This window comes from Vicugna pacos, chromosome X (assembly GCF_048564905.1).
Source record: "Vicugna pacos chromosome X, VicPac4, whole genome shotgun sequence".
NCBI classification, from domain to species: Eukaryota; Metazoa; Chordata; class Mammalia; order Artiodactyla; family Camelidae; genus Vicugna; species Vicugna pacos.
Window position 1 is genome coordinate 76,527,243 of NC_133023.1, and position 17,251 is coordinate 76,544,493.

The 17,251-nt window shown below is 35.6% G+C and overlaps 1 protein-coding gene across 3 annotated transcripts in view; it reads right to left on the reverse strand.

Moving 5' to 3' along the window:
• Positions 1-17,251, reverse strand: part of SYTL4 (synaptotagmin like 4) — a 55,086-nt gene that overhangs the window by 24,321 nt on the left and 13,514 nt on the right. The window contains exon 1 of one of the 3 annotated variants that reach the window (XM_072955796.1): positions 7,388-7,561. The exons of the other annotated variants lie outside the window; for them this stretch is intronic. The gene's annotated coding sequence lies outside the window, so the exon portion shown is untranslated. Of the gene's footprint in view, positions 1-7,387; positions 7,562-17,251 lie in introns of those variants that run through there. 3 annotated transcript variants of the gene reach the window in all.

Below are 17,251 nucleotides of genomic sequence, written 5' to 3' on the forward strand. Positions count from 1 at the left end.
GGCATTGTGCAAAGTGCTGGGAACACAGAGATGAGTAAGACACAGTTCCTGTTCTTCACAAGTTCACAGAGTAATAGGGGAAACAGATATACATAAATACAGTACAGGGCACTGAGTTCTATTAGAGGGATAAGAAATCATTATGGGAACTTAGAGGAGGGAGTAACTAACTCTGTCTTGTATAGAAAGGGAAGAAAGAGAACTATACATGTGGAAGGTTTTACAGAACAGGTGGGTTTTACCTTATAGAACAGAGTATATGTTTGTTGGCTGGGAATACAGGTTGGGATCAGATTATGTATCTCTCAAATAGTCTCAAAAATTAAATTTTAAATTGACTACATAGACAATATAACTCAATCAAACATCTTTGTTGTTGCTTTGTTTTTGATATTGGGAAAACACATGATCAAATTCATTTTACAAAGATCTTTCTAGCTATAGTATCAAAGACTGATTCAAAAGATAATTTGAAATACAATTGGTAGTACATAACACATTGTAAAATATGCATACTCCTTAGACAAGCAATATCACTTCTAAGAATCTACCTAATAGAAATATTTACATAAATACGTACGCAAGGCATATGTGTAAGAAAGTTACCGCAACATTATGCGTAAGAGCAAAAACAAGTTATTTAATAGAGAAACCTTTAAACAAAACAATACTTTCATATGGTGGTGTACTATGCATTCATTTTTAAAATGTGGTAGATCTGTATGAAAATATGCTCCTGAGTTTTAAAAAAAGTCAGTTCAGGACTACACTTGAATGATCTCTTTGGAAAAGTATTTATCTACACATTTGCATATGTAAAGAAAAAGGTCTAGAACAAAACCCATTATCATTGGTTTCTCTGGGGGGATAGAGTTGGAAGGGGGTAACTTTTACTTTTTACTTTATACAGTTCTGATTTTTTAATAAACATGTCTTATGTTTAAATTTCAAAGAAGACAGAGGAATTATTGCAATAATCCACACAAAAATACAACCTAGGTTTACTAACTATGCCTCTAACCAACTGGGCAAGTCACTGTATTTCTTTCATCCTCTGGTTTCTCATCTTCAAGGTGACCTACCTCACAAAGTTGTCCAGAAAATTAAATAATGTGTTTAAGGGCCCATCACAATGTTTGGAACACATGTTTGGAGTACACGTACTTGCTGAATCTGCTACAGGGCAGGCCTAAACGAGAACAGCAAGAAGGAAGAACAGAGAATAGGTATGAGTAGTAGAACTGACAGAACAGTGTGGTGACTGACTGAGTGAAGAGGATGAAGATGGTGAAGGCAAAGATGCCTACCTCTCATGTCTAGGTTAAACAACTGACTGGCTGGTGACAGTCCTAACAGTGATAAGGGCTGTAAGAGAAGAAACAGGTGTGGAAGTAAAGCAAGACGTTTCCTTTTAGTCATATTGAGTTTGTGCTGCATCCTCCATGTGAACAAGATAATTAGGTTCCAGAGGTAGTTGGCCATAAGGCTGGACCTCAGGAAGAGAGACTGTGTCTGAAAATAGATATTTGGTAGTCACGGGAGTCAAAGAGCCCAGGATGGTCAGAGGGTGAGAAAGAAAATGAGGATCATACTTACCGTCTCTGCTCTCCCTTGAAACTAGACAACAATCCCTTTTCACTTTTAAAACTAATTACCAAAAGGACAATAGAGGGTATAAACAACACAGCAAAGCTATACAAGTTCCTGAAATCTCAACATTTTCTTGACTTGGCTATTTCTTGGTTTTTATTGAACTATAAGATGCTAACCCTCTTTCACAGGCTCTTTGTTAGGCAGTCTTGAGGAAATCTTAGTTCTTATCCTCAAGGAGAATATATACACTCCATATATTCTCAAACAAGGACTTTTTCAGTATTCTTCTATTTATCTCACCCAGTACCGTACCCAATATTCGGCACATAGTGTTACGTATGCCACCACTATTATTGATCATCATCACTGTTATCATCACCGCAACAGTTCCATTTATTGAGAATTTATTATATGCCAGGCAACAAGCACTTTACACACATTAACTGATTTAATCATCACATCAACGCCAAGAATAAGGTACTATTATTATCCATCGTTTATAGATGAGGGCTCAGGAGAGGTTAGATTAACTTGCCCAAGAATAAACAGCAAGTAATTGCAGTTGCTGGGATTCAAGCCCAGACAATCTGATTCTAGAGCTGGTGCTCTACTGGCTCTGTCCCAGGCAGGATCATGGCCAAAGCAATTATAAAATACTGAACACAGCAATCAAAAGCACTGTGAAAACGAATTCCCATATGTGTGATTATAGCTGAAGCACTGGCCACAAAATCAGTGGCTCCTGGATAAAACAGGTATCACCAATTGCCTGGCAATTCAAGACCAAGGATGGCATAGGCACACAGGAAATGAGAACAAAACCAGATTTTTTAGAAAACTGGTGTTTGTAGAGAGGCAGCAGAGTTCTGTTATGAGACAGTCACGTTCGCACAATAATGAGACCAAGTAATAGTAAAAGACAAGGAATTAAGAACATGACTGAGGAAACAAAGATAGCACCATAAGAAAATACAACTGCTAATACTGTATATCTCCCCTTTATTTTTCACTCATATACTTGACCAACCAGAACTGCCCCCACAACTGAAATCTTAAATTCAAGAATCCCTACTTTTCAGGGTGGAGCGATAGGAGTTTGGAGTTAACAGATACACATTACTGTATATAAAATAGATAAACAACAAGAACCTACTGCATAGCACAGGGAACTGTATTTGATCTCTTGTAATGAGCTGTGATGGAAAAGAAACTGAAAAAATACACATAAATATGTATGTATATGTATAACTTCAATTCAATTGACTATACTTCAATTAAAAATTTAAAAAAAAGAATCTCTACTTTTTGATCACATCTCATTCCCACTATACCTGCTCTTCAACTTCATCAAGACCACAGTCTCTTGAACCCACCCTCCATTGTCCCTTGGTCTACTTGCCTCCTGCTGATCTATCTTCCTTCCTTACCCATCCTAGATTTCAGATGGCTCAACATCTGAACTAGTCTCACCAATATCTTCCATATCCATATACCTTCATCCCTCTGCAGCAACTTCCCATCAAAATCCCAAACCTATACAAATGCTGCAGTCTGCCTTGTCTGCTCCTACATGCAGGTCCTACATAATTACTGGTCTACAATCTGAGCTGGACCCTCCTTGTCACCCACAAATCTTTTTACATACTTTAGTTCAGTTCCCTTACCTAGTTCCTTCAGGTTCTATTTTAAGCCTTCATTCATCTCACATTCCCACTTCCCCTTTCCCCAGTTCCTATCAGACATCCTTGTTTCATATTTGTCAAAAAACATTTTCAGAATCCATCAGCCATGACTTCCATCAGCTCTCTGCCGTTTCTCCCTATCACTTTCCAATCCGTCTCCTTTTAGAAAAGCCAGATCCCACCCCCAACCCCACCCTCGACCATGGGTTGCTATTACTAACATTAACCCTGTTACCAGCCAGCTCATTTGAGATGCAATCTTGCAAAATCAGTAGTGGGAAAAATAAAATAAGAAAAAAATTTTTGAAGACAAGGAGAAACAGCGCAGAAAAAAGTGAAGCAAATAAAAAGCAAAAGTTAAGATGGTAAAAAAAAAAAAACAAGCTCCAATATATCAATAAACATAAAAAACATATGAGCAAAATTCACCCTCTAAAATACAGAGGTTAACAGACTATATAAAATTTAAAAATCCAGGTATGTGACATTTCACAAGGGACACATTTAGACTGGGAAAGACTGAAAGTAAAAAAGATACAAAAAAGATATACCAGGTAAAGGCTAACCAAGAGAAAGTTGAGGTAGTTATATTAATATCTAAAAAATAAAACTTCAAGACAATAAAAGCATTATAAAAGATTAGATCACTACACAGAGTAAATTAACCTCGTATGTTTTATTAATATGCACTAATGAAACAGCTCCAAATATATAAAGGAATATTATGCACAACTAGAGAGAAATTGAAAAACTGACCATCAAAATGGGAGATTATATAAAGTAAGTTACAAGGATATATTGTATAACATGGGGAATATAGCCAATATTTTAACTATAATTGGAGTATAACCTTTAAAAATTGTGAATCACTATATTGTATACCTGTAACTTACATAATATTGTACATCAACTATACTTCAATTTTTTAAAAACATGACTTAGTATATGTAAATTATCTAGCACTATACCTATAACTTGTAGTCCACAAATAAAATAGCATAGAATTTGTAAAAAAAAAAAAAGGGAGAGAGATTAACATACTTCTTTCAATTATTAATAGTACAAACAGATAAAAATTATTAAATATATAGACAGTTGAAAAACAAAGTAAGCTTGATTTAATGGACATATGTAGAATTCTATATCTAATTGGAGGTCACATTCTTTTCAAGCATACGGAACATTTACCCCCCAAAATGACCATGTACTAGGTTATAATGCAAGTCAGTAAATTTCAAAGAAACCATTCTCAGACCATGGTCTCTGACCTCAAGGAAATTAAATATGAAATCAGTAACAAAAGATAATATTTAACCCCAATCCTTTTTGGAAATTTAAAGACATTTTTTGTAGTTTTTTTGGGAGGGAGGAGGTAATTAGGTTTATTTATCTATCTTTTTTAATGGAAGTACTGGGGATTAAACCCAGGACCTTGTGGATGCTAGACACGCACTCTACTACTGCCATTATTACCCTCCTCCCAAGGATACTTCTTAATAACTCACAGGCTAAAGAAGAAATCATAATTGTACTAAATCTATCATTAATATCTTGAAGAAGAAACCTACTGCCTGCCTCACCACAACCACCATGCCTTTATCATAAGAGAGAATGTCTTCTAGAAATTCAAAAAGGAAAACATGGAATAAAAATAATGCTTTCATATGCAATGAGTTAAGTGCTACATTTTTATGGTAAATGGCATGTCACATTCTAAAAAATATAACTCAGAAAAATAATGGAGGCACAAATAAGAAAACCAGACAGATTTGAGGTTAGAAAATATGTGATCTTTCATATTCTCCCAATTGAAAGATACTAGGACTTAGTGAAGAAATTAAAGCCCAAGAAAACTTGTGAAAGCCCTTCACTGAAATTCAGTCACAGGTATGTGGTCAAAAGGGTAAAGATTATCTACTGAGAAGACCACAGCTAACATGAGTGTCCGAACCCGAGCTCTGATGGACAACTGGTTCCATGTTAGTCCTGGGGTGTCAAGACTCAGATGAAACTTCATGCTCACAAGAAGATATTTTAGAAAAGACAATTTGTTTAGTTAGAAAATTACATATATTTATCGCTCAAAATTCAGGATACTATTTTAATGCAAATACTTACAAAAGTTAAGAGGTAACTGAAAAATCTACCATCAAAATGGGAGGTTAATATATGCCTCCCTCAATTACTGATAGTATAAACAAATAAAAACTTGGTGTGTGTGTGTGTGTGTGTGGTGTATATATATATATATACAATTTGAACAACACAATAATTTTGATATAATGAACATATGTAGAATTATTTATCCAAATGGATATATCCAATTTATACCCTAATCCTGTAGATTAGGAGATAATAATTAATATATAAACATTAACACTCACACTAACACAGCTAGTTTTCAAGAAGGGGTAGGGAGAGTGTTCTCCAATTATTTTAAATTCTGAAGACCAGTTGAATAGAACAGAGATATTTATTAGTTATATGACCTTGGGCAAGGGCCTAAAATATAAAAACAATTTCAAAAATATAGAATTCCTTGTAAGAACAGTACCTAGCTTTAAAATCACTGTGGTGTTCCCAAAAGGGAAACTGATGTGAATTAGAAAAACACCAAATAATGTTCCTGCACTGGGCAGCAAATAAAAAAACAGATTTTGCTATGTTTAATTTGTTGGGAACATTGGTATCCCTCCCTCTCCCAAACATGCAGTCCACATATAAATGTGAAGATGGTTAAGACTCACGCTCAAACTCAAATTTCTACTAGATGTGGCTTCCTTGAAGGCAGGCACTGTATGTGGAATTCACACCCCCAGGAGCTTACTTGGCAGTGTCTGATACACAGTATGAGTTCAACAAATGTTTACCGAATGTCTTCACCAAGAAATCTATTTGTATTTATATGTTTAAACTTAAACTCACAGAAACTGAAGAGTGGTAATAAAGCTGAGAGAAAAATGTTTTTATGTTCCTGAGGCAGTATGGTGTCATGGTTAAAAGCATGGCCTCTGCAGCCAGACTGCCTGAATCTGAATCCCAGCTTCACCAATTTCAAGCTCTGTGACCTTGGGCAAGTTACTAAACCTCTCAGTGCTTCAATTTCCTCATTTGTAAAAGGAAGATAGTAACTGTACCTACCATCTTGGGCTTGTTATAAAGATTCAGTGAGTTTCTAAAATATGTAAAATGTTTAAATTAATGTGAACACAGAGGGTGAGCTATAAGTTTTAGTTATTTTTATTTTGTCAATTTTTATATGTGCGCTTGTGCTTTAAGGCTTTACTCAGTCTTACCAAATGACATTTATTTTCTATTAAAGAAAGCAGATGAATTGGGAGTTATACTTCATCTAGGCACCATTTAAAGTTTCAGGCATTTTTTTTTAAAAGTAAGAAACTATGCTGACAACTTTAGAGATGACAGAGAATTCCAGAAAAATTGACCCATGCTCAAGGGCAAAAAGGCTGAACTGGTATTAAATTATTCCTGTAAACCTACAAGCAGTAATTATGTGATGGTTTTGCATATAAATTCTATTCCATCATCAGTCATGTTCCACTAAAGTAATACGATAAATGCATTTTGCTGTTTGGGCCAAGGGCAATGGACAATTTTAGTAAAATTTATACCTCACTGAAAATGAAAAAGTGAACCAGTGTCTCTCCAAGGATATAAGTTTAACCAAGAATCGCTGAATTAAGTTGCTGTTATTAAGCAAATGATACTATGTTTTACACAGAAACTGATGAGTAATGTGAAAAGATTTACATTGCTGCATGTCAGATTCTATATACTTTTGAGCAGATATTTAGAACTGATCTAGTTGTATTAAGAAACATGATGGTGTATATACATTTTTGAAAGATGAGAATTGAAAATGGGCTACAAATTCTAATTAGTCATGAAAATTTGGGATTATAAAATGTCAGTGGCCTTCTACTTCTGGCCAAGGTTGGATCTTTACCCTGCCCAAACTGCCCACCCTGCTTCAAATGGATAAAATGTATAAAATAGTGGTTTTCAAGACACTGAATATCAAGCAATGGAGGACAGTGATCCCTGAGAAACAGAAAACAAATAGGGTAGGCCTTCTGATTTTCCAAGCTTACCGTCTTGAGAGAGTTCCAGACCATCGTGCAGGGAGGAGGAATCCAGGCAGAGCCTGGTGAACTCCCTGAGTTGAGGTGACAGAGCTGAGAGTATGGCCAGAATACGTCAGAGAACCGCACAGAGAGAGGTCTTCAGAGAGCTGCACAGGGTCTCCCTCAAGTATTCAGCAAGGGACTGATCAGCACATGGCATGCTTGTGAGGAAATTACCCTAGGCCAGAGAAAGAACTAGCTGAAAGGATTCAAAATAACAGTGCCCGTCGCTTACACAGGACCAGGAGTAGTGCCTGTTCCACCAGTCAAACTGGAAAATCTCATGATTCACAGGGCACTGGGCAGAGTACTCAAAAGGGTCTTGCCTCCAATGGGAAATAATTAGCCCTAGACTGTGTACTGCTTTGGTCTTGCCCAACAAATCTAAACAGAAAAGCCTGAAAGGATCAATCTGTTTCCAAGTAACTCAAGTGCATCCTAGAACAGAGCTCAAGCATATTTGTAGTAATATAAAAATATGCAGCATTCAACAAGGTAAAATTTACAATACCTGATACCCAATAAATTAACAGGCATGCAAAAAAGGAAAATGCAGTCCATGGTGAGAAAAAAATCAATCAAAAATAAATGAAGAACTACACAAATGTTAGAATTAGCAAAGTCATTAAAACAGTTATTATAACTATATTCCAAATTTTAAAATGTTAAAGACATGAAAGTTATTTCAAAAAGATCCAAATCAAACTTTGAGAAAAAACTACAATGTCCATGATGAAAAACCACACAGAATTGGGTTAACAGAAGATTATACATCACAATAGAAAAGATTAGCAAACTTGAAGACATAGCAATAGAAATCATCCAAATGAAACAGAAAGAAAAAAAAAGATTTAAAAAAAAACAGCATTAATGAGCTGTGGAACAACTTTAAGCTGCCTAATATGCATGTAATTGGAGTCACCAAAGGAAATGGGGGCACTAAGAAAATATTTGAGAAATAAATGGCCAAAATTTTTCTAAATTTGGTGAGCACTATAAACTCACAGATACAAGAAGCTCAATGAACTTCATGCACAAGAAAAAGAAAGAAAACTACACCATTTAGCACACCACAGTCATTTTTCTTAAAGCTAGAGATAACGAGAAAATCTTAAAAGCAGCCAACGGGTAGTAGGTGGGGGAGAGGAACAACATGTTACATACAGAGAAACAAAGATGATGATGAAAGCAAATTTATCACTGAAAACAATGCAAATGAGAAGGCAGTGGAACATTTCTAAAATACTGAAAGGAAAAAAAAAAAACTTGTCAACCTAGAATTCTAATCCCAGTGAAATATCATTCAAAAACAGAAGTGAAATAGACTTTTTCAAACATGCAAAACTTGAAAGATTTAATCACCAGCAGACCTGCAACTACAAAAAATGTTAAAGGAAGTCCTTCAGACATAAGAAAAATAATACCAGATAGAAATATGGGTCTACAAAAAGTAATGAAGAACACATTTTATAGTTAACTATGTAGGTAAAAATATTTTTTCTTATTTAAATTTCCTTAAAAAATATAACTGACTCTTTAAAGCAAAAAAATATATATATCCAATATATTGTGAGGCTCAAAACATATGTAGAACCAAGTTGGAAGACTTACACAACCTTATTTCAAGACTTACTATAAATCTACAGTAATCAAGTGAGTGCGGTAGTGGCATACAGATAGATAAATAGATGATTGGAAGAGAATAGACTAGAAATAAATCCTTATGTTTACAGTCACTTGATTTTTGATAAAGATACAAGGGAATTCAGTGGAGAAATACAATCTTTTCAACAAATAGTGCTGGGAAAACTGGATCTCCATATGCAAAAAAATAAAGATTTCTTAGATATGACACCTAAGACATGGTCCAGAACTTGCTACAATAGACTTCATTGAAACTAAAAACTCTGTTCTTTGAAAGATGCTGATAAGAAAATAAAAAGACAAACCATATACTGGAAGAAAATATTTGCAAATAGTGTAACTGCTAAGGACTTGTATCCAGATCATATGAATAACTCTCGAAACCCTATATTTTAATAAAAACAAATAACCCCAACTTTTTAAATAAACAAAAAAATTAAGCAAACACATCACCAAAGAAGATATATAAATAGTAAATAAGTACCTTAAAAGATGCTGAACAACATTAATCATTAGGGAAATGCAAACTAAAATCAAAATGAAATACTTCTACGCACTTATTAGAAAGGTTAAAATTTAAAATGTAACAAATGTTGGCCAAGATTTGAAGCAACTGGAACTCAGTGGGAATGCAAAATAGTACAACCACATCAGAAAACGTTTTAGTAGTTTCTCAAAAAGTTAAACATTTATCTGCCATATGACTGAGCCTTTCCACTTTAAGGTATTAACCCAAGAAAAAGAGCATACGTCCATGCAAAGACTAGCATGTGACTGCTAATAACAGCGTTATTCATAATAGCCAAAAATTAGAAATAATTCAAATGCCCATGAAGAGGTGAATGGATTTTTTAAATTGTGGTATATCCACACAAGGGAATACTACTCAGCAATAAAAAGGAATGAACTACTGATGCACACAGCAATGTGGATAAATCTCAAAATAATTATGCTGACTGAAAAAAATCAGAAAAAAAAGAATGCATACTACATGACTTCATTTACAGGAAACTCTAGAAAATGCAAATTAATCTATAGTGACAGAAAGCAGATCAGTGGTTGCTGGAGAAGAGGGGTATAATACAGAGAGGAACAGGAAGGAAGAATTACAAAACGGCACAAGGAAACTTTTGAAGGTGATGGATATGTTTCCTATCTTGGTTTTGGTAATGGTTTCATGGGTATATAAAGATGTCAAAATTTATCAAATTGTATACTTTAAATATGCACAGTTTATTGTCTGCAAATTATACCTCAATAAAGTTGCTTTTTAAAGTGTTAGGATTAAATGTAACTAAACCTTCTTGTATTCAGCGGTTTTACAACCTCAGAATACCTATAAGGCAGTAGGAGATTTTAAATGCATTCAAAAAGTAAAATGTTGTTTTATGTCAAAGAGGGTTTTTATAAAGAAGAGATAATACAGAGTAGATTTGAAAATGTTTCCAAATATTATTTAATTTTGTTGCCTAAGAGATGTATTTTAAGTTCTAACTCTTCCAGATGAAGAACTTCAGTGAGTTTCAAACCATTTGTTAAAAACCATTTGGGAAAAGACAGCACACTCAGACCTAGGAAGATGGAACAGCAAAAAAACGTTTGCATAACTGTCTCCTGAAACTATAATATGGGTATCATTATTTAGTAAGTGCATCCAACAATGCACTTCTTTTATTTTAAATTTATGCTTTGTGAGGTATCTTTTTTTCAGCTATAACAGTCATTAAAATCAAGTATAAAAATAAACAACTTAGAATAAGACCTTCAGGTAGCTGTATCATAAACCAAGATTTTATTTAAATGAAGAACACAATGTCACTGCTCTCATCAAAATGAGAGCAAAGGAAAAAAAATGAGAGCAAAGGTTGTTACACCATTAATAAATATTAAAATTAATCTTAAACAGTGTTCATTTCATCTCATATCCTTCTTTATTTCTATTTTTTAAATGCCTTATAATATATAGTATTAGTACAATGGTAAATATGTAGTTTGTAAATATATATATATTATATATATGGGGTGATCAAAATTTTTGGTGGTAAGGGAAAGTGATCAAAAAAGTTGGGAAATGCTTTACTTAAAGGAGAGTGAGGAGAAACCATTTTTATGGATTGCCATGTGTTATTGAGATTCTGCTTGCATATAGTTATGATATATGTTAATTAGGAAAGAATAAATCATCCTGATGACTGTAATGCAGTTGCCCTGATCCAAGTAGGGCAGAATAATGAATAAGGATTTGGGCTGCCATAAGGTGCATTTCGAAGTGGACTCTATTAACTAGTTGTGACCAAGGCAATTACAGTATCTGAAACAGACCAATCGAGCACTGTCAGAATTAATACCTATCTTGTGTATGGGTTTCCAAAACATGAGTGAAGCATAACTAGCAAAATCCATCCCACTTTGGGGGAAAAAAAGACACAATTACTTGAAAATCTAAAGGTAAAAGAGAGTGGATTTTAGAGCATAGAAAAATGAAACCAAAACAAGTTATGTGATGAACCTGCAGAATTCACACACACAGACAAACACATATAAAAGACTCCATGTAGAAAAGAAAGCTTCCAGGGATGCAGGGCTTCCCTAAATCCCCTTGTTTGGATCCAGCCACCTACACACAAAGGCAGCAACTGAGAACATCTTTTTGGTTGGTAATAGCTGAGTGAGCATGCAACATTGCTTACAGTCAACAAAATGTTTACACTGGGATACCATGTTGGTTATTTTACCAATTGTCCCTTTCAATTTTAGGGTGATGTCCTCCAAGAAAAGAACTTTAAATCTGTTTATTAAAATGGGTCTGTCTTCAATATCTAGTCAAGGCCACTCAGACAAATTTAAGGTAGATTCAAACTGCAAAGCTTTTAAATCTTTTCAAGTTCTCTTGGATACAGACCCCACTCCCACTCCTTCAAGTCCCTTCTGGCTCCTAGATTAAATAATGCAAATATATCTGGCCCCAAAGGTTCTTCTGTGAGACTTCCCTCTCCTGTCCTGGGAGGTTTATGTGGTTTCAGCCCTTCAAAATCCTACTTTTTCCCCCGACCTGGAGCTCTGTATTCTGCACTGTTTACAGAATGCTCACTAGTTAGGAGAGCCAACTATGGGCTAAGTGCTGTGCTAGCTGGCTAAGGACAAAATAATGCAGAGCACCTGTCCACAAAGAACATATGGTCTATCAAAGGAGATACTTCAACAGATAATCATAAAGGAGCATGGTAATCAAAGAAATATACACACAGGGTATTATGAGAATGCCAAGGTGGGGTACTTAGTCCAGCTTGGGGGAAGAGAACTAGAAAGAAATACAAGCAGTAGTACATGAACTGGCTGTAAATAATGTCTATCAATCGGTTAACCAGGTAGAGGGCACAGCATTTACAAAAGCAAAATCTCAGAGGCATAAAGCAATGTGGTATAGGCAAGCAGTGAGACTGTATAGCTAGTTGTAAGGGAGGATGTGGAAGAGGCAGGCGGGGATCATATCACGTGGTGGGGAGGACCTTGATATGCTACACTCAGAAACATGGATAATTAGCCTTTGACAATGGGAACCAATGAAGAGTTTCAGGTAAGGCAAGGACTTGTTAGATCACTCTGGCAGTTATGCAGTATATAGATTTGAGGAGGTTGTGGTATAAATCCAGGAGGAAGAGGATGAGGGCCCAAAGTAGAGGGCAGCGGTAGTAGAGATGAAAAGGGTTCAACACTAAGGTAAAACCTGCAGGACTTGTGAATGTTCTATAACACAGAACAGCCTCTTCTACTAGGACGTGGAGTTCTGATGTGTTAGATTTCTAATTAAGAGCAGTATAGCATAGAATAGTGCCTACAAGCACTAGATTTGGAGCTAGGTTCAGATCATAGCTTCACTAGTTTTTTAGCTCTGTGACCTTGGGCCAGTTATTCAATCTCCCAGAGTCTCAGTTTCCCCATTTGTAGAAAACGGTGATTAATAATAAGAGCTCCTGCCTGAGGCTGTGAGGATTCAAGTATATATCATGTGTACAGGGAACAGCATAATGGTTGGTCTTGAAAAAGTAGCCAATTTGGGTAGCTGTTTAGTTTTATTATTGGTATCCATATGCTTTGGAAAATATGTGAGCATATTGCGGTTTTGACATCTTACTATGAAATTTGAGAAATCTAGTCAGTATTCTTGCCCAGATGGAAAGTCACCATACCTCTCTGCAGGGAGGTAGCGGACAAGCATAAATATTAACCGAATGTTAGTAATTAGACATGATCAGTTTAAAAGATATTTATTCATATACTGTTCCAGACAGAATTTAAAGTGGCTTACAAAAATACATAAAACAAACATACAATTTAAAAATAGGATCAAAACGAAGAAAAACAAGAGTGGACACAAAGTAGAGAGAGTCCAGGCTCCAAAAACAAAAGGGCAACTGAGGCTTCGCATGGGTCATCTGGGGTCCAGACCCCCACAAGCCCACCCATGAAGCTAATCCATGCCTCAGACAACAACATGCCCTGGCCTGCCCATACTGGGCTCCGTTCTCAAGCGTTGTGGTAGCCAAGTTGGTTTTTTATGTTTCCCTAACAATGAAACTATAACTAACTGTCAATTTTACAAGATTATGCTTTTGGTTTTACTCTAAGGTTCTCTTGTCGCCTTCAATCCTTTTCAAAATAGGTTCTACAGAAGTGGAATTTGCATGTACTGAGGCATTTTGCAGTTTCAGCTCCTTTTAATATATCTACCAACTGAGGAAGATGAAAATGAAGAAGAAAGCAGTTAACATTTCCATAATATTTACTACGTACCAAGCACTTTTCTAAGCGTTTTACATACATGAAGTTATTTAGCAGTCCTCAAAATCATATTACAAGGTAGGTACTATATTATCTTTTACAAATGAGCAAAGTGAGACACCCTTCGAGCAAATAACTTGCCCAAGGTCATATGCCCTATAAGGAACAGACTGGTTTTGAACCCAGGCAGTCTGATTCCAGAGTCTGAGCTCTTAACCCTGTGCCATACGGTCTCTTCGTATTCCGATAATATTGCCCATCCATGATAATATTTGAAAAAGGGGACATTCTTCCCTCAGGAATTGGAAGGTAGAGTTTTTTTTTTGAAGTCCTCAGCTAGTAAGAGATGAACATTTGAAAGGCCCATGGGCCAGCTTACTTTCTCAATCCCCTGACCTCCCCACACAACAGTGTGTACCAGGCACAGAGCAACTCTACACATGGGAAAGGACCCATTCTCCTCATCCAGGACACCCCTTCTAAAGGATGACAGGAGCATATGCAGGGGGAATGACTAAAATATAATCTTTTGTTAGCTCTTAGAAACACAGGTGGGGACAGTTTTCTCCAGATTGACTCCACATGGTTACCTTTCCATTTACCACCAAATTTTGTTCATAAATGGTTTGAAGAAATTCTCACTTAAAATAATATATATTTCTCTCAAGTAAGTCCCAGAGGGAAGCGGGATGTCTTAATATATATATTTCTCCTGCAGAGTGGTTATTTGGATACATGGAAATGTGGACTTATTTTCATGATGTCACACCTTTTTTCCCTCCTCCTCAGCAACTCCAGGTGTCTTAAACCTACCACACCAATCCTAGAAGGCAGATTTCCATAAACATGGTCTGTAGGAGTAGAAAATGAGATCATGTGTCCAAACACTCCCCTCGGCAACAGGGGAAATGTATTTACTAAGACAAATCCCACTTGGCTTTCCAGCTTGCGAGACCTACACTTGAAGTTTCCTCTCATCGAGCCAGGCAGGCTCAGAAGAGCCCCATGAGGTTAATGGGGTGAACAATGGACAGTTTATCCTCTTCTCTACCAAAGTCCCTTTCCTTAACAGCCCACAGCCCAGAAGCTTAAAAAGATCAAAAATCCCCAACTAAAAGAACAGAATGCTTTAAAATCCAGGTCATTTATATGCATAAAATACTTTTTTTCAGTCTGGTGAGAGCCGGTACATTATTATTTTTTAATAAGCCTCACCATCATGTGAAATGCTACTATTTTACCTTGGTCAACAAGCTTTGATAAACCAGCACCCCCATATGGAAGACCCTCTTCTCCTGTCTGGGTCACAGATGGTGAGGATTTCTAAAGTGAACTCTAGCAAGTATCTAATTCTTTCTTGCAGGACACCACCTGAAAATCACCCACACAGTCCCCTTAAGTGAGAAATCAGGATGGTTTATGACTAATCCATCCCATCTTCACACATAACTGTGATTTCATGCATTCGGTTTCTTTTTTAATTTTAGGGATGCTGTGATTTAGCTATGGCCACAGAATCCTTAAACACAGTAAAATAACCTGTGGCTGAACTTAAATTGAACTGTACATGTGGCAGATAATTTTAAGGTTATTTAAGGCCTATAAGACATAAAACAAATGCTAATTTCTTACAAATAAAACATTAATAAATATACACGAGTATATGTACACAGTAGGTACAAATTGGAGAATATAAAAAAGATACAAAGGGGAAAAGGGGAGGGATAAATTAGGAGTTTGGGATTAGCAAATATAAACTACTGTATATAAAATAGATAAACAACAAGGTCTTACTACATAGCATATACAAGCATTATAGCTTGTAATAACCTATAATGAATTCACAGAAGAGAATTCAAACTTGTGGTTGCCAGGGGGCGGGGGGTGGGAATGGGCAGACTAGAGGTTTGAGATTTATAGATACTGACAGGTATATATAGAATAGATAAATAAGTTTATACTGTTTAGCACAGGGAAATATATTCAAGATCTTGTAGTAGCTCACGATGAAAAAGAATATGAAGACGAATACATGTATATTCATGTATGACTGAAAAACTGCTGTACACCAGAAATTGACACAACATTGTAAACTGACTATAACTCAATTAAAAAAAAAGGAATATGGAATGAGCGATTGCTCTTAAAAACAAACCAAAAAAATCCAACATATTATCAAAAATAATTTTTACCAACTAAATTTAAGAAAGACATTTGGTTGAAATAGGTAAGACATACTACAAGGAGGCATAAGTGATCTTGTTTTAAAATAAATTCTATGTTGTAAAAATTTTAAAAAAATAAAAAGAATATATAAATGTATAACTGAATCACAATGCTGTATACCAGAAACTAACACAACATTGTAAATCAACTATAATTCAATTTAAAGTTAACTATTAAAAAAAAACAAAGATAAAATATTAATGTACTGTAAGCTCTCTTTCCCTCCTAAACTGTTTAATCATAATTACTTTACACATTACATCAAATCCCTAGAACAAGATTAGTATATGTATTATCAACATCTGGTCTACAGCTAGAAGCAATGTCCTAATAATTTTTAAAAAATACTTAAGTATAAAAAATTCAAGACTGCTAAAATGTTTAAATTGCATGTGTATGTTTGTTTTATCTTCAATTATGACATAGCATATAAAAGTACCTTAAAAAGTTCTAAAGGGGGAGGATATATGAACTTTCATAATTCAGTTAATACAAACTTACAATAAAGCAAGGCACTCAAAATGTCTAGATGGACTTTCTTCGCCTCACATACATTACATAAATATTTGACCTTGGAATTACTATTAGTTCTAAATAGAACTACATACTCAGTAATCAGCATATCAATGAGGGTGCCCTTTTATTTTATAAAAATGAGTAATTTCCCCCACTAGATAGTAAACTGCATAAGACAGGGGACTTTGTTTTGTACATCTCTGTACCCTTCAGTGCCTAGGGTGCTGTCTGGCACATAATATGTACACAATAAATATTTGTTGAATGAATGAGCTGGCATCAAAAATGCCATATATCATATTCAGCCACACCCAAGAGCTTATGTACCCAGGACTTCTCCACATCTGATATCATTAATTCAAATACTCCACACTGACTACAACATGCTGTCCTAGCCTGTTCACTCAATGACCTTCTCCAGCCCCATGCTGGTTCTCAGACCTCATGGCGGGGATGCAGCCCTCCACTGACCCTTTCACTTCTGCTGTCAGCTCCTTCCTGTCTTCACTTCCTTTCCTAGACAGTTTGGATTCTTTGTTTCAACTGCACTCTTTCCAGTATTCTCAAGAACCCATTTTCATTGCAAATATCTAATAAAAACATAATCCTAGAAGAGCCCAACTATTGTGCTTTATGCCTGCACTGGGACTACTGAGATTCACT